At 39.9% G+C, this 19359-nt stretch overlaps 1 protein-coding gene across 7 annotated transcripts in view; it reads right to left on the reverse strand.

Moving 5' to 3' along the window:
• SYTL4 (synaptotagmin like 4) overlaps positions 1-19359 on the reverse strand; it is a 214948-nt gene that overhangs the window by 44792 nt on the left and 150797 nt on the right. The window contains exons 1-2 of one of the 7 annotated variants that reach the window (XM_047843880.1): positions 11733-11800; positions 11145-11238 (exon numbers count right to left, since the gene is read on the reverse strand). The exons of 4 other annotated variants lie outside the window; for them this stretch is intronic. The gene's annotated coding sequence lies outside the window, so the exon portion shown is untranslated. Of the gene's footprint in view, positions 1-11144; positions 11239-11732; positions 11832-19359 lie in introns of those variants that run through there. 2 more of the 7 variants (XM_047843882.1, XM_047843881.1) reach the window with 2 other exon arrangements.

The raw sequence follows: 19359 nt of genomic DNA on the forward strand, positions 1-19359 counted from the left end.
TTTTCCTGCTCCTCAGCAACTCCAGATGTCTTAAACCTACCACCAGTTCTGGAAGGCAGATATCCATAAATATGGTACATAGAAGTAAGTATATATAAAAGATCATAAAAATGAGACCATGTGTCCAAATACCACCCTTGGCAACAGGAGAAATGCATATATAAGTCAAATTGCATTTTTCTTTCCAGCTTGCAAGACCTACACTTAGAGCTACCTCTCATATGAGCCAGGCAGTCTCATGAGAGCGCCATGAGATTGATGGGGGGCTGGGGAGGATGGCCAGTTCATCCTCTTCTCTGCCAAAGTCCCTTCCTTAACAGCTCAAAAACTTAAAAAGATAAAAAATCCCCAACTAAAAACAACCACAACGTTTTAAAATCCAGGTCATTTATATGCATAAAACATTTTTAAAGTGTGGTGAGAACCAACACGTTGTCATTCTTCATTAAGTCTCATGACTGTGTGTAACACCATTATCTTTCTTTAGTCAACAAGCTATTATAAACCATCATCCCTTCAGAGAAGACCCTCTTCTACCAGGGTCACTGATGATGGGGATTTCTAACTGAACTCTAGCTAAGCATCCAATTCTTTCTTGCAGGCCATGTCACCTAAAACTCACCCACGCAGTCCCCTTAGATGAGAAATCATGATGGTTTGTGACTAATCCAGCCCATGTTCACACCTAACTGTGATTTCATGCATTTGGTTTCTTTTTTAATTTTAGGGATACTGTGACCTAGCTATGGCCACAGAAACCTTAAACACAATCAAATAACCTGTGGTTAAACTTAACTATACCTGTGGCAGACAATCTTAAGGTTTATTTAAGACCTATAAGACATAAAATAAATGCTAATTTATTTCAAATAAAATATTAATAAATATATACATAAAATATATACACAAAATAGTAGGTATACATGGAGAATATAAAATAAAGGTAAAATATGAATGTACTACGAGCCCTCCTTCCCTTCTAAACTGCTTAACCATAATTACTTTACATATTACATCAAATCCCCGGAACAAGATTACTACATGCATTATCAACATCTGGTCTAAGCTAGAAACAATGCCTGATATTCAAAAATACTAAAGCATAAAAAATTAAAACTGCTAAAATGTTCAAATTATGCACATATATATTTGGTTTATCTTCAGTTCTGACATAGCATATGAAAGTACATTAAAAAGTTTTATGGGGGGAGGTATGCATTTTCATAATCCAGTTACTATAACTTACAATAAAGCAAGGCACTCAAAATGTCTAGATGGACTTTCCTCACCCTGTATATGTAAATATTTGACTTTATTATTAGTTCTAAGTAAAACTACACAATCAGTAATCAGCATATCAAGGAGGATGCCCTTTTATAAAAATGAATAATCTCCCCCACTAGATAGTAAGCTGGATGAGAAAAGGGACTTTGTTTTGTTCATCTCAGTATCTTCAGTGCCTAGAGCAGTGTCTGGCACATAATATTCATACAATAAATATTTGTTGATTGAATGAGCTGGCATCAAAAATATCAAATATCATATTCAGTCACACCTAAGAGTTTATCATCCAGGACTTTACTTTTCATATCATGAATTCAAACACCCTTCTGCTGCTGCTATGTCAGCTCCTTCCTGTCTTCACTTCCTTTCCTAGATAGCTTGAGTTCTAATGTTTCAACTTCACTCTGTCAATATCCTCAATAACCCATTTTCATTGCAAATATCTGATAAAAATGTAACTCTAGAAGAGCCCAACTGTTGTGCTTTATGCCTGCACTGGAGCTACTGAGATATACTGGGGAAAAAAAAAACCACAATCTGGTAGATTATTATCAATATGAATTCTTTGTCACCAAGCTCACCTCAACACTGCCTGACACTCCAACTATGCTTTCCTGTTCACCACAATAACTATTTCAAACCTTCCTCAAGCACTAAAAATCTCCAACCCACACCTTACCCCACTGCAACCCCTGCTCTAAAGAATGACCTTTTCTGGGAATGCAAACTGTTGCAGCCACTCTGGAAAACAGTATGGAGGTTCCTCAAAAAACTAAAAATAGAACTACCCTACGACCCAGCAACTGCACTACTAGGCATTTACCCACGAGATATAGGTGTGCTGTTTCGAAGGGACACATGCACCCCCATGTTTATAGCAGCACTATCAACAATAGCCAAAGTATGGAAAGAGCCCAAATGTCCATCAATGGATGAATCGATAAAGAAGATGTGGTATATATATACAATGGAGTATTACCTGGCAATCAAAAAGAATGAAATCTTGCTATTTACAACTACGTGGATGGAACTAGAGGGTATTATGCTAAGCAAAGTTAGTCAGAGAAAGACAAATATCATATGACTTCACTCATATGAGTACTTTAAGACACAGAACAGATGAACACAAGGGAAGGGAAGCAAAAATAATATAAAAACAGGAGGAGGACAAAACAGAAGAGACTCATAAATATGGAGAACAAACTGAGGGTTACTGGAGGGGTTGTGGGAGGGGGCATGGGCTAAATTGGTAAGGGGAATTAAGGAATCTACTCCTGAAATCATTGTTTCACTATATGCTAATTTGGATGTAAATTTTAGAAAATTAAAATTAAAATTAAAAAAAAAAAAAAGAATGACCTTTTCTCAGGGCACCTGAGTGGCTCAGTTGGTCGAGCATCTGACTTCAACTCAGGTCATATCTCATGGCTCATGAGTTCAAGCCCCACATTGGGCTCACTGCTGTCAGCCTGTCAGTGCAGAGCCCACTTTGGATCCTGTCCCCCTCTCTCTGCCCCTCCCCTGCTTGTGCTCTCCCAAAAATAAAGAAATATTTTTAAAAAAGAATGACCTTTCCTCTTACATCACAGAAAAAATAAATGCCCTCAGACAAGTTCCCGTCACCAAATCTTTAAACTTATTTTCATCTATGTTCACTTTTTGTTCTTCCCAACTGTAATGTTCTTCCTCTTATTTCAGGGTAATCCCCTCCACTTCATTCTGGATCCTCTCTCGTCTGGCATAAAAACTTCACCCTGTAGGGACTTTGTTCCATTAATTATCCCTTTCTTCCGGGGTAGCTGGGTGGCTCATTCTGTTGAGCCCCCAACTCTTGGTTTCAGCTCAGGTCATGATCTTGAGGTTCATGAGTTCAAGCCCCACATGGGGCTCCATGCTGATGGTGCAGAGCCTGCTTGGGATTCTCTCCCCTTTCTCTCTGCCCCTACCCCGCTTGCTCTCTCTCTCTCTCTCTCTCTCTCTCAAAAATAAATAAAATTAACTAAAAAAAAGAATCTTGTATAAAAAATTATCCCTTCCTTCCCATCAGCTTTTTTTTTTTTTTTTTTTTTTTTTAAATTTTAATGTGTATTTAGTTTTTGAGAGAGAAACAGAGACAGAGTGTGAGCTGGGGAGGGGCAGAGAGAGAGAGGGAGACACAGAATCGGAAGCAGGCTCCAGGCTCTGAGCCATCAGCCCAGAGCCCGATGCGGGGCTCGAACTCACGGACCGCGAGATCGTGACCTGGCTGAAGTCGGACGCTTAACCCACTGCGCCACCCAGGCGCCCCCCCATCAGCTTTTAAAGATGTCTAAGTCCCTCCTAAATTAAAAAAAAAAATCCATAAATCTCAACCCTTCCCCTACTACCACTCTCACTGCTCTGCAGAGCCAAATTTCTCTAAGGAATTGTCCATATTCACTACCTCCACCTCCTATCCCCAATAATTTCTTAACCCACCAAAAGAAGCATTCTAACCCACTCACCCCTTGAAATTGCTCTAAGGTCACCAGAAACCTCCATCCAGTGGACAGTAGTCAGCCTTTATCTTCCTAAATTTCTCTGGATCTTTAGCACAACTTACCACTTTTCTGTTAGATTTTTTGTTAATGTTTATTTATTTTTGAGAGAGAGAGAGAGAGCAAGCAGGCGAGAAGCAGAGAGAGAGGCAGACACAGAATTTAAAGCAGGCTCCAGGCTCTGAGCTATCAGCACAGAGCCTGACATGGGGCTTGAACCCACAAACTGTGAGATCCCGACCTGAACTAAAGTCGGACGCTCAACTGACTAAGCCACCCAGACACCCTACCACTTACCATTTTTCAATGGAGCAATTCCATTTTGAAAAACTAATGATATTCAAGTATATACACAAATACAGTAAAACCTTGGTTTGTAGGCATAATTCACTCTAGAAACATGCTTGTAATCTAAAGCACTTGTATATCAAAGTTAATTTCATGAACCATTGGCTCAGTTGTGATCATGTGACATTCAGCATCACATACTACTCATATTGCAAGACATCACTTATTTATCAAGTTAAAATTTATTAGAAATGTTTGCTCATCTTGCAGAACACTTGTAGAACAGGTTACTCACAATCCAAGGTTTTACTGTATATATCATAAGGATGCTCAGTGTTTGAATAATCAAAAAAGTTATACAATATAAACATATATCAATAAGAAACTGACTAAATAAATTATGGCATATACATATAATGGAATACTATGCCACTGTTAAAAAGAAAGAGATAATACTATTTTTACTGACATCAAAGGCTTGCCTCAAATATTAAGTAAAAATCAATTGCAAAACATATACATGATGATTCCATGTGTATTTTTTAACATATAAGTGAAGACAGAATGGATGGATGGATGGATGGATGGATGAATAGATGGAAGGAAGGAAGGAAGGAAGGAAGGAAGGAAGGAAATATTTTATATATGCATGGAAAATGTCTGGGAAGAGATATAAATTTAATACTGTTACCTCTGGGGAGTAGGATATGGAGAGAAGAACATAAGACTTACGTTTGCTATATTTTTGTTGGGTCAAGGAATAAAATGTGGCCAGATCCCTAATCACACCAACATTTCCAAGGTAGATAAGAAAGAAGTTCAAAGGAGATCCAAAGGGAATGGCCAGAGACTAAGTAAAATATATTTCATAATTTCCAGAGCTAAGGGAGGAGAGAGAGAAGGGTGGCTAATGGGTTCAAACACTGAGGAGAGATCTACTAAAAACAAGGAGAGGTAAGTAATGGAAGAAGAGCATGAACAGATAATTCTTGAAGGAAGATCAAATGGCCAGTAGATGTAACAAAGAAAAAGTTTTACTCTTACTGGTAATAACAATGCTTTCATATGTGCCTATCAATTAAGCAAATTTTTTTAAAAGACAATATTCAATTTTAAAAAGGAAAGATGTAAGAGGTACTCTCACACTTTGTTGGCAAATGTAAATTGATAAAACCTGTTAGAGAAAGCAATGTGACAATTTGATTTCTAAAAAATTAAACTTCACTGAACTTACCACAAATGCAATGAAATCACTAATTATGTGATAGTTAAACGTTTAACACATACCTCTCCTGATGAAGTAAGTTCCATGAACAAAAGGCCATGGTCTTCTTCTCCACTCTCTCTCAAGTGCCTAGCCTAGAAACTAGCACATTGTAGGCCCTCAGTAAATCAACCCATGCTTTCTGGCAAGTTACAAACAATACTTTAAGGACACTGTTAGTAAAGCTATTCTGATGCCTGAATTAATACAGCTACAAACAAAAAATAGTGCAAGATGCCATGAAAATTTTCCATCTCTTAAGAATTACTCAAGTTCAAAGTAGAATTAGATAATCACAGATATGAAAGCCACAGAGTTCCACCATTTCTATTCTATTTCTATTTCTATTTCTATTTCTATTTCTATTTCTATTTCCATTTCCATTTCTATTCTGCCAGCACTGCCCAATCTCCTGCCCTTTTATATTTCTGTCACAGCTACCCAGAAAAATCCCCCAAACTAGATCATCTACACTCTGCTTCTACACCTGGGCTGATGAGTGCTGCTGGAGAGAATGGACACAGGATTCTGTGAGTAGGCATGGAGACAAATTCAAGGTATTCAAGCCTTTCTTGGCTCTCTATGATGTCGTAATCTGGATTATAGGCCTCTAAAAAGCTCCTCTTTTCATCCCTCTCAAATGCTATCCCAATCCCTCACTGCTTGCATCACATGGGACCTTCCTCAAAATCTTGTCCTTCCACAGCTCCTTCCTTCTCAACAGCTTCATGAATCCTGCCCCTTTCCCTCCTGTCTCAATGGAAGAACTATCTCCCCTTCTCTAAGGCCAGTCTTTCCACCTCTTTCAATTTGGAGCCCTCACCCTTCTGCTTCCTCAGCAATGACGTATCAAGTTCTACGCCATCTACACATAAATGGGTTCATCTCTCTCCTAAAATAAACAAAATTTACAAGATTATCTTGTTCCTTGAGCCCAACTGTCTATAAGAAACACTCTCTCCTTCCCATTGTAGCCAAGCCTTTCAAAGTGTATACCATATTCCTTATCAGTCATTTTTAGTGCTTACTCCCTAATCCTCTACAATCTGCCTTCTCTTCTCCTGCTGTACTGATGTCATCACTGATCTCCTAATTGTTAAATCTAATGAACATTTTTTTTAAGAAAGAGAGAGTGTGCACGAGTGAGGAAGTGGGGCGGGGGGGGGGGGAGAGAGAGAGGGGGAAAGAAAGAGAGAATCCTAAGCAGACTCCATGCTCAGTGCAGAGCCCAACATGGGGCTCGACCCCACGAACGTGGGATCATGATCCCATCTGAAATCAAGAGTCAGACGCTCAACCAATTGAGCCACCCAGGCATCCCATGAACATGTTTTTTTTAAATGTTTTATAGTGTGTTTTATCTGATTACAAGAGGGGTACACATCATGAACAAAGTTATGACATATGACAAGAGAAAAAACTTGTACTGTGTAACAGGCTATGAATAAATACCCCTAATAAACATTGTGTTCTTACAAACAAATTAAATATATAACTCAAAAGAAAAATGTTCAAAGGATATTAAGGAGCAAGTCTCAGAAAAAATACAAATAGCTAGTATACACACAAAAATACTCAGCCTTACTAGTAATTAGAGAAATGAAAGTTAAATCAGTTAGATACCATGTTTAACCTACCAGATTAGCAAAAATCTGGCCATCCTCAGCAAGGGCATACAGAAAAGCATTCTCTGTGGTAAGAATGTAAACCTTCCTGGATGTCACTTTGGCACAGCCTATTCACATTTTTTAATGTAAATATCCTTTGACCCAACAATTCTACTAGAAAGCTATCCCATAGAAATATCTGTGTGTGTTATATATATCTACATCCATTCTTGAGTACTGTGCAAATATGTTTATTGTGGCCTTGTGTTGCCTGGACTAGGGTAATAGGCAGAGAAGATGGAGACATGTGGCAGAATATATGACACAGCTGGAAGATCAGGTCAACAGGACTTGCTGATGAATTGGATATGGAGAGGTGAGAGAAGGGGAGGAATCAAGGGCAAACCTAGGTTCTTGACTTGAGCAACTGAGTGGATGATGGTGCCATTTTACTGAGATTGGGAAGGCTGAGGGAAAGGGCTGGAGATTTGAGAAGAATCAGGAATCCAGTTTTGGCCCTGTTACATTTGATATCTATTTGACACCCAAGTAGAGATGTCGAATAGGCCATTGGATGTATGAGGCTGCAGCTTAGAAGAAAGACTTGGGTCACACAAATAAATGTGGGAGTGACGAGCGTATAGATAGATGGTATTTCAAGCCATGGGGCTGGATGGGTGCTTCTGGGAAGATTTTGGATGGAAAAAAGTGCATGGACTGAGCCCTAGGTCACTTCACTGTTCAGAAGCTGGGAAGATAAATTTAGGAGAAGAGGAGGCTGAGCAGACATTTTTTAATACAAATGTCAGTTTTAAAGAATTTAACACACATCACATGATAGAAAATCACACATTTACCACCCTATCAAGGACCCAAGTCCTTCCAAGCCTGTCTTTTAAGGAATTCTAGCTTTTTTTTTTCTTGCTGAATCTTTCAAACAACATTTAAACACAATGGTAACTTTTTTTCTTTAATGTCACATAGTGGTTTCCTCACACTGAATAATTCTCCTAGTATAAAACTAGTCAAGTACTACACACACAGCACTCAGCAGTGTCTTTTCCATAAAGTTTATAATCCAATAGTCTCCTCATGCCTAAAAAGCTAAGGGAAACTTGAGGCCAGAAACCGAACTTGGGCCACCTTTTATTCTTTGGAGCTGCACACTTCCCCATTGCACAATAACTTTCTTCCTTGCCAAATGCCTGAAAGGCTTCGAGACATCTGAGAATCTACACCCTCTCCTCTCAGTGTAAGTCTGCCTTCCTACCAACAAGAAGTACAGCCCCTTTACATTTTCACTTTGGAAGTTTCCATTCAGGAAAAAATAAATAAATAAAAGGGGACAAAAAATTAAATACATAAATAAATAAATAAATAAATAAATAAGTAAATAAGTAAATAAATAAAAATAATGCTTATAGCTGAAAAAAAAGAAGTTTCCATTCAGAAACTTGGGCCTTAAAAAAGGAGAGGAAGTACTTCCAACTAGGTCAAAGTTGTCATCAGGAATGCAGTCTCAAAGCAAAACTCAGCAGAAGGAAAGCTGTGTGAGAACTGAGCCTGAAGCAACCTTATAGCTGTAAGGTGACAGTCTAGGGATACCTAGTTTCAGGTCCAGGAGAGCACAAAAGAGCCAATTCCTAGAATGGTACTATAATTCATTAACTGATTTAACAACTATTAGTTAAGTACCTATGATGTGCCAGGCTCTGTTATGGGTTCTGGGGTCCACTGATGAATAAAACAAACACAAATCCTGCCCACATGGAATTTACATTATGGAGGGGCAAGGGAGAGACAGATAATAAGAAAAATGAAAAAAAATACAAAATATGTTACATTAGAGTAATAACGTAGAGAAGGAGCACAGAATGTTCAGGGATGGGGTTGCAAGTTTAAATAGGTAATTGGATAAGGCCTCACTGAAGTGACATTTAAAAGTACAAACTCCTAGTTCTAGGATTTAGTGCCTCAGGAAGGTGTTTTGTGTACTTTAATCCCACCACCACCAGACCTCAGGCCCTTAAAGGCCTAGTATCCCCAGGCTGGCACCAATATTTGTTAATCTCTTGTACTTAAGAGAAAGGGAGCGCCAAGAGCCAGACCTTGCCCTTAAAGAGGTTACAACCTTCTAGGGGCATCTGGGTGGCTCAGGTGGTCAAGCATCCATCTGACTTCAGCTCAGGTCATGATCTCACGGTTTGTGAATTCAAGTCCCACATGCAGTTCTATGCTGACAGCTCAAAGCCTGGAGCCTGTTTCAGATTTTGTGTCTCCCTCTCTCTGTGTCCCTCCCCACTCATGCTCGTGACTCTCTCTCTCTCTCTCTCTCTCTCAAAAATAATAAACATTAAAAAAAATTAAAATAAAAAGAGGTTACAACCTTCCATGTGGAAAAACAACTAAGGGAGATGGTCAGGGCTTCCCTGAGGTGTCAAAAAAGTGCTCTAGGACAGGATAACCGGTAATCTGGCTTGGGGGAAGGAACTGTGTGTGTGGTAAGGTTGTCACAAAGGAAATGGCCTTAGAGCTAAATCTTGAGAGATGAATAGGAATTAAAGGCAGGAGGATGGGTACAGGTGGCAAGTTAGCTTTTCAGGAAAAAGAAACAGTTTGAGCAAAGGCCCAGAAATGGGATCAAGGAGGACATTTTCTCCTGTGGTGTCCCTGCCTAAAGGGCTCCATCCATCCCAGATAAAACAAGCACACACTCACCCTCAGGCTCTCTGGGATGGCTGCTGGGAAATCCTTATCATTTACCCCACCCTCATTTCTTCCCTAGCTAGCAGGAAAGGAAGAAGTTGAGTCAGGCACACATCCCTAGAATCCAGGGTTACCGTCTCCTAACTTCAGGATAATTACTACTGAACTGAGAGCCCCAGAAGCTTCATTAAGCCAGGTATACTCAGGGGTGGGGGCTTATAGTGGTAATGTGGCAATTGGCCCCATGTTAAAAGTGAAGTTGTGAAGAGGGTAAGAAATCAGTGAGGTAAGAGTGGCCCAAAGTCTCTGCAGCGCATCTGAGATGGAGTCAAGGAACAAAACTCATGCTTCAGCTTGGAAGAGAAATTTTTCATCACCTAGTCCTCACCTGTGAGCTATTTGGTGTTCCTAAAATATAAGACAGCACAAGTGGTGTAACAGGGGATAGGAACACAAGTCAGATGGCTCAGTTCAGCCCCTCATTAGTTGGGTGATTTGGGGGCAAGGCACTTAACCTTAGTCTCCTTTCCATCCTAACATGGCTATAACTGTAGTGCCTACAACACAGAGTTATTATGAGGATTACATGAGAAAACTATGTAAAGAACTGATCACAGTACATGGCTCAATAGATTCTAACAATCATTACTAGTAGCACTAAGGGGATAAGTTCAGAGAGCATCAACCAGAATGCTACATACAGTCACCGACAAACTATCCCAGAATAGGCCTCCAAGTTCCATTTCACTGCTCTGACCTAAAGTGAGGCACCTAAAATCGTGTTACCAGAAATGTTCATCCCCTGCCAGGAGAAGTCCCACAAGCCAAGCCAGTGGTCTTTTTCTACTTGGATTTCCAACAGGAGCTTAAAAACAATTTACAACTACAACAAAAAACTTCATCAGGGCCTCAACATTGTTCTCTCCACAGCCCAGGTGAGGTAAACATATTAAGTCATTAACACCTTAATATTAATGGATTTATGAGAAGTGGGGTGTGGGGAGCTGAAAGAACAGAAAACAAGCCAGTTAAAAATAGGAGGTCCAGGATGCAATGAAGACCAATTTCTGTCACAAATGTACAAGGTCTAGGGTCAACCCTGCCAAAAGCAATATTCTGGAATGCTAGGTCCTCTGGTCCTGAAGAAGCCGGGTATTTACTGGGTGGAAGAGAATGTTGGCTAATGAAAAACAAATCACCTGTTCATTCACCAAAATTCTAACCAAATGATTTCATCGCCAAAAACCCAACCATCTCATTCAACTTTAGGGGCTAAAGGAACATCTGATGCTTGACGAACCATCACAGGGGATATGAGAGTTCTGTGCCCCTTCTGAGGGCTCTAGGGAACCTCTTCCAGGAGATCTCCGAAGCCACCTTGAAAGGTGGCAAAATAAACCGGTTCAACTCCAGAGCACACAGCTGGGTCCCCAGCCCCAAGCGCAGAGGGAGCCCACTGACGCGGGGCTCAGTCTTTACCTTTGGCGGACCTACGGAGGCCAGAGAAGCTGACACCATGAGATCCCAGGTCCGGAAACAGTGAGAGACTGAGACCGGGCTCAATGACCAAGCGCTGAGAATGGAACCACGGAAAAGGTGACTCGACTTCTCCACAGTGCAGTTCCCGTTTAGGAGCTCGGCCCCACCCCCGCCCCCAGGGCCAGCTCGGGAGTGGCTTCAGCTCCGGCTGGCGGGAAAAGTCGAGCCACTCTGTGCCAAGCGAGACCCGGGGGAGACAGAGCCCAGAGGGGCACCGCTCGAGTTAGCGACAGGTGGGCCAGGGAAGGGGCCAGAAGAGGCCTGAGAGAAAGCAAACTGGCGGGGAAGGACCGCCCCAAGCAGACGGGAGTCAAAGCGTGGGGGGTGCGGTCAAGACAGGCAGACGAGACAGAGGGAACAGGCGGTCAGCTAGGGAGAAGGAAAACTTGGGAGAGCAGAAGGGGGGTGAGGGAAGGGTTCAGGTGCCTGAAATAGGGGTGGGGGACGCTTAGGCAGAGAAAAAGGGCAAGGGGCCCAGGAGGAGCCTGGGACTGAGAGTGAAGGGGAGGCCGCTGGCCGCGGACTTACCTGTCAACTGCAACAGGTGCCGCTAGAGGGCGAGACGTCTCAGTGCTGGACTCAGGGGAGGGCTGCTCCGCTAAGACTGCAATCCTGTTCAAGTGGGCAGCCCTACTTAGCCTCCCGGGAGGCGGAAAAAGCTGCAACTTTCCCTGGAGTGGGGAGGAGCTGGACTCTTAAAGGGGCCGTACAGCTCTCCGGGCCCTTAGTAGGGGGCCACGCCCCCGGAAAGGGTGCTCGGAGAGCCAAAGCCTTAAGTCTCTGGAAGGATGCCCTCCCAGATTAGGAAAGGGAGGTTAAGGACTGACGATAGGGGTCTAAGACTGGACATGGCCCCCTTTTTCACTCTCTCAGACGATCAATCTCCTGCCTCTTCTGCTTAGCTGAGCCAAAAGTTGTCAAACTGCCATGTACTTATAAGAAGATGAAGACCCTAGACCATATAATTTGGGAAGATAAAATATGATACCATTCTGATCCTTTAACCTTGAGCCTTTTGTGGCAAATAAAAGTGTCCCTCTAAAATAGAAATGTTTGGGGCAAAGGATATAGACTAAATACACACACACACACACACACACACACTTGTTTAAAACATTCAACTCACCAGTAGAAAAAAAAATAAGAGCAAATTAGAACAATAATGTGATTCTTTGGCAAAAGTATTTTTGTTTTTATAACACTTGATGACAAAGTGGTATCAAAAACAAAGCTCTTCCATAAATGCTGGCAGGAGTGTGTTTTGTTTAAAAACCCTTTAAGAAGGCATGTGAGCAATATACAGTGTATCAATAGGCTTTAAAATTTTAGATCTACCCAGTAATGGTTGATTCCTCTCCCCCTCTCTCCCTCCCTCTCTCTTACCTTCTTCTCTTTAGCTATTAACCATGCTCAAGTCCCTCTCACCTGTCATCAGCAATTAAACATGCTCAGGTCTGCCATCTTAAAAAAAAAAATCCTCCCTACACACAAGGTACTTCTCCAGCTACTCTTTATGGGCAAATTTATTGCAAATGTACTTTGCAGGTACATTTGCCATCTCCATTTTCTTCTTCTCACTTAGCAATTTGGCGTCATTCCCCCATAGTCCACTGAAACTGTGCTCAACAAAATACCCAAACAATGACTGACCTCTGTGTCAGTAAATCTACAGAAATAAATTCAAAACTAATGGGGATATTTTTAATCGTTATCTTGCTTGACATCTCCCTTACATTTAACGCTGTTAACTATTTCCTCCTACTTCAAAGTCTTCCTGTGGCATCTATAATGCCACACTCTTGCTTTTCCTCCTACCCCTTTGCCCTCTCCTCAGAATCATTTTGTAGATTCCACTTCTGCTATCTAACCTCTGGAAGTCAGACATTCTCAGAGCTAGGCTATGTATATTGTCTCCCTAAATGATCTCTTTCACTCACTTGGTTTTAATTACTATCTATATGGCCACAACTGTAATATTATAGCTCTATCCAGACCTCTTCACTGAGCTCTGTGTTCCTGACATGTCCATTTGGACATCTTCCAGGCACCTCAAATTCAACACAACCAAAGCTGAACACACCATATTGTCTCTTAAATTTCCTCCTCCTCCAGTCTTTCCTATCTCAGTAAATGATAGCATGCTACTCAAGGCAGACACATGACATTTAGCATAGTACCTGGCACATAGTAGGCCCTCACTAGTATTTATATAATGCATGAATAAAATTATCCTAAGGAAAACAGATGTACACAAATTTTTTGTACAACTATGTTAATCCTAGTATTACTTAGAATAATAAAATACTATGGAAAAACCTAATGGTTCAATGGTTACGTAAATTACAGTATAGTTATACAATGGTATATTCCTTAGCCAATAAAAAACTGAAATTTACACATAGTTTATGACAGGAAAATGCTTATGCTCTAATATTAATTGCAAGTAGGATACAACATTTAATATAAAATATGATCACAACAATTAATGAAAATGCATGAGAAAAAGACTAAAACAAAATATGCAAAATATTAGTAGTACCTGTTTCTAGGCGGTGGAACTAAATGAAATTTTGTTTTCCTCCTACTTTTTTCTGTATTTTTCAACTTTATTCTAATGAGAAGTGTGCAGCTTTGATAACATAAAGAATTGTTTTGAAAAATCTTAAAAAGGAAGGGCACCTAGGTGACTTAGTCAGTTAAGTTTTTGACTCTTAGTTTCGGCTCGGGTCATGATCTCATGGTTTCGTGGGTTCGAGACCCGCATTGGGCTCTGCAGTGCAGAGTCTGCTTGGGATTCTCTCCCTCCCTCTCTCTACCCCTCTCCCCGCTCACGCTGTCTCTGTCTCTCTCAAAATAAATAAATAAATAAAACTTAAATTTTTTAAAAAATAAAAATCTTAAAAAGTAAAGAAAAAATCATTTCAATTGTGATAGGCAAAAAAGTAAAATTTAGCCCCCAGGCTCTACCCAAAGTTTTCTTCCATATTTTAGCTCTTCAGTACCCTGTGCACAGCCTGAAGTGTGAAGAAGCCACTTCAAAGAGGAAATCCTTTTGATCTGTTTAGTTTTGCCAACTCAGCCCTCAGGGCCCCTGTGCTGAACCCTAGGCCTTTGCCTGTGCTCCATCTCCCTCACCTGGCCTGTGGGAATTCAGACCAAGCACTTTTCTGCTCCTTTTTTGCAGGTGGTGGTTGGCAGGAGCTGGAAATACCCTCAGCCAGAAGGACCTCCAGAAAACATTTAGTCCAATCCCCTTATTCCTAAGCAAAACTTCCAGATAATGTTTTATGTTTTTATTTCTTTCTACTTGTGCAGTTTCTCCCTTTGTATGGTCCACCTCATTAAAGAGGATGTGGAGATCTGACTCTTTTACTCTAAGACGATCTCAGTGAACCAACTGAAAATACACAGAAAGAAACAAATATAAACAGTGAACCAAAACAAAATTAGTCAGTAGCCTGTCCGCATAGACTCTGTGCTGTCCATTTCTGTTTGATCCTCCTTGCTTGCCACAAGGATTCTGCACTCAAATTCTTATAACCAAATATCATGAGGGGTCCAATGCAAGAAGACTCATGTTGTAGCATGTATCAGAATTTCTTTTTAAGGCTGAATAATACTGCATTGTATGAATACACCATATTTTGTTTATTAATCTGTCGATGGGCATTTGATTTGTTTCCATATTTCAGCTATTGTGAACAATGCTGCCATGATCATTAGTGTGCAAGTATGTCTCTGCTTTCAAGTCTTTTGGTATATTCCTAGAAGTGGAATTACTATATTAACTGGTAATTCTATATTTAGCTCTCTGGGGACTTGCCAAGTTATTTTCAACAGTAATGCACAAAGATTCCAGTTTTTCCATATCCTCACAAAAACTTGGTGTTTTCTGGGGTTTTTTGTTTTTGCTTTTTTATATAATAGCCATCCCTAATGAGTGTGGAGTGGTATCTCATTTTGGTTTTGATTTACATTTTCCCTAATGGTTTGTGATGTTGATCATCATTTCTTGTGTTTATTGGTCATGTGTATATTTTCTTTAGAGACATGTCTATTCAAGTCATTTGCCCATTTTTGAATTGGATTTGTTGTTGTTGTTGTTGTTGTTGTTGTTGACTTGTAGCAGTTCCTTAAATATTCTGGGTATTAATCCTTTATCAGATATATGCTGTGCAAATATTTTCTCCCCTTCTGTGAGTTGTCTTCTCATTCTTAATAGTATCTTTTGATGTGCAAAACTTTTTAATTTTAATGAAGTTCAGTTTATCTGTTATGTTGTTGTTGTCTGTGCTTTGGTATCACATCCAAGAAAAATATGCCATATCCAATATCCATGTGTTTTCTTCTAATAGCTTTATAGTTTTAGCTCTATGCTTAGGACTTTGATCCAGTTTGAATTAATTTTTGCCTATGTTTTATATATGTTGTAAGGGTCCAACCAGTTTCCCAGCATCATTTGTTGGAAAGACTGTCCTTTTCACATTATCTTGTTATTTTAAATGATAAACATCAAAGGATATATTCATAGTTTTGAAAAATAATGAATAATAATAAAATTAACTATATTTTTAGACTGTATAACACAAAATTTCAGTAAATATGTGCTTATCACAAAATGTAGACATTGCAGGGCAATACAAATAGGAACTTATGGAATATTATCCTATGTATAGTATGTAAGCTCCTGTCCCATACTGAAAGATTAGATTCAATGAATTGCTCGATTTTACCACATTGAGGGAGTTCTGGCTAGTACAAACTAGTAGGATAGAGATTAGATTTTCCTCAGCCCCAGGTGACAGGATGCCTCAGTATTGAGCAGTTGCTCTTTTATAAAATGTGTATAGAACAATATATCAAGGATATGCCCACTATCCAGGTTAAGAAATAAGGCATTACCACTGCAGCTGAAGCCCACTGTATACAATGCTATCCTGAGGTTTTCACTATTTCTTTATTTGCCAGATTTGATCTTGATCTTTTCCATGTATATAGTTATACATTTACTACATATGTGTCTATACTTTAACAATATGTAGTACTTTACAGAAATAGTATCACTCTGTATGTACCTTCTGCAACTTGCTTTCCTCACTCACCATTATGCTTATATTTATCCCTGTTGATACATGTAGCTCTAATTCATTCATTTTTCACTGCTATAGAGCATTTCAGATTTAAAGATATTGTAACTGATATGGCTGTTCTCCTATGGATCAGGTACTTTTCAATTGTCAAAATCTTAATTCTGGATGCCAGGACAATCCCTCTATATTTCTTGTTGGGAAATAGTTTATTTTTATTAAAAACAATCAGGCTTTCTGACAAAGCAGATTTAGTACACTAGTGGTCTACAGTGAGTTTATGGTATAAAAAGTAGATTAAGTCTCTTATTGTGTCAAGATTAGGGTCTCTCTGCCTCTACACTAATGACATTTAAAAATTTTTTTTCAACGTTTATTTATTTTTGCGACAGAGAGAGACAGAGCATGAACGGGGGAGGGGCAGAGAGAGAGGGAGACACAGAATCGGAAACAGGCTCCAGGCTCTGAGCCATCAGCCCAGAGCCTGACGCGGGGCTCGAACTCTCGGACTGCGAGATCGTGACCTGGCTGAAGTCGGACACTTAACCGACTGCGCCACCCAGGCGCCCCGTTAATGACATTTTAGACTGGATAATATTTTGTTGTGGGGAGCTATCCTGTGCATTGTAGGATGTTTAACAGCATCTCTAGTCTGTACCCACTAGATGACAGAAGTGACAACCAAAAATGTCTCCAGATATTGCCAAATGTCCTTAGTTGAGAACCACTGGCCAAGATGTACTGAGCACCCATTATATGTGAAGCACTTTAGTAGGTGTATGGGGAAAAAAAGAAAATGAATAAATACTGAAAAAAGTCCCTTCATTCAAAGAAATATATTGAGCCTCTATTATGTGCAAAGTATACTATGCTAGACCCCAGTATTTTGGTGACCCTTTCCTTAAAGAGTTAACAGTGTATTGTGTGGAGTGGAAGGAGGCAGAAAGAAAACATCAAATTATAATACAATGTGGAAAGTATAAAGCTGGGGAGATGCACAGGATATGTGGGAGCACCTAGGAATGCTATTTACACCATCCTCGTGGTGAGTAGTCAGTGAAGGGTCCTTGGAAAATGTAATAGCTTCTCTGAATCTTAAAGGATGAGTCGTACTAAGCTAGACCAAAAAGGCATTGCAGGCAGAAGAATAGCATAAGCAAAAACAAAAAGGCTGGAAACACTAAATCTACGCAAAGGAAGTACAAGAAAGTTAGCGTTGCTGGAGCATAAAGTGTAAAGAAAAAGTGATAGTAGATAGGCTAGAAAGATGGTATATTAGTGTGCTAGGCCTGCCATAACAAAGTTCCAAAAGTGAGTGGCTTAACCAAGAGAAACTTACTGTCTCACAGTTTTAGAGGCTAGAAGTCTGAGATCAAGGTGTAGAGTTAATTCTTTCTGAGGGCCATAAGTATATGCTCCATGACTCACTCCTAACTTCTGGTGGCCTGTTGACAATCTTTGGCATTTCTTGGCTTATAGAAGCATTGCCCTGATGTCTGCCTTCATCTTTACGTGGTGCTTTCTGTGCATGTGTCCCTGTGTCAATATTTCTTTTTATAAAGATACCAGTCCTATTTCATTAGGGCCCACCCAAATAACTTCATCTTAACTAATTACATCTGCAATGATCCTATTTCCAAATTGGAATATATTCTGAGGTACTGGGGGTTAGGACTTCACCATATGAATTTGAGGGTGGGGGACACAATGAAACCCATAACAGATGGGTAGAGATTAGAACTTCAGAGGCCTTATACATCATGTTAAGGAATTTGGACTTTATTCAGTGGCTAATTGCAACAATTCAAGGAGCCCTGGAGCCGTTATTATTGTTGACATTATTCAAATTGTTCTTCATTCTTTTTTTAGGGCTGACACTGAATATTCCACAGTTGGCTTATCCATTCATCAGTCGATGGACATTTGGGTAATATCCACATTTTGGCTATTATGAATAATGCTGATATAAACATTTATGTATGAAATTTTTTTGAACACATGTTTTCAAATCTCTTGTGTATATACCTAGGAGTGGAATAGCGAAGTCATATGGTAACTCTATGGGTAACTTTGAGGAATCACCAAACTGCTTTCCAAAGTGGCTGCACCATTTTCCATTCCTACCAGCAATGCATGAGGGTTTCAATTTCTCCACATCCCCAGTGACACCTGTCAGTACTGTTTTTGTTTTTGTTTTTGTTTTTTATCATAGAAATCCCGGTGGGTGTGAAGTAGGATCTAATTATGTAGTTTTGATTTGCATTTCCATAATAAGTAATGATGTTAATAATATTTCCATGTACTTACTAGCCATTAGGATATCTTCTTTGAAGAACTGCCTATTCAGATCCTTTGTCCATATTTAAATTTGATTATTTGTCTTTTTATTATTGAGTTATAAGAGTTTTTAATACATTCCACTTATACTTTTGAGAGGAGGGAAAGTGGGTAGGGAGAAAGGGGAAGAACATTCTTAGGAAAGGAACTATCATAGAATGAGAAGCAGATGTTCACAGCAGGTTTCATTGTTTGATTCAAGAGGAGAGTCCAGGTCAGGGGAAAATGTACTAAATTGTATTGAGGCTGGGTCCTTTGTGTTTATGAACAAAAATAAGTAAGTGCTGGACTGGTTTGTTCCTTGGAGGTTGATAATGCAGGGCTAAAAACTTTGAAGACCTATTCAAAGATTTATTATGGGTGGTTATTAGTTTTTTTTTAAGTTTTTTTTAACGTTTTATTTATTTTTGGGACAGAGAGAGACAGAGCATGAACGGGGGGAGGGGCAGAGAGAGAGGGAGACACAGAATCGGAAGCAGGCTCCAGGCTCCGAGCCATCAGCCCAGAGCCTGACGCGGGGCTCAAACTCATGGACCGCGAGATCGTGACCTGGCTGCAGTCGGACGCTCAACCGACTGCGCCACCCAGGCGCCCCAAGTGGTTATTAGTTTTAATAAAAGCATCTATGGAGGCAAGAAAAACATTACATCAGGATATAAAAGCAAAAGATAGCGTTCCTTGTTACAAAATGTACTGACTGTATTTTAGTTTTATTTTCCTTTGATATTCTA

This window comes from Prionailurus viverrinus, chromosome X (assembly GCF_022837055.1).
Source record: "Prionailurus viverrinus isolate Anna chromosome X, UM_Priviv_1.0, whole genome shotgun sequence".
NCBI classification, from domain to species: Eukaryota; Metazoa; Chordata; class Mammalia; order Carnivora; family Felidae; genus Prionailurus; species Prionailurus viverrinus.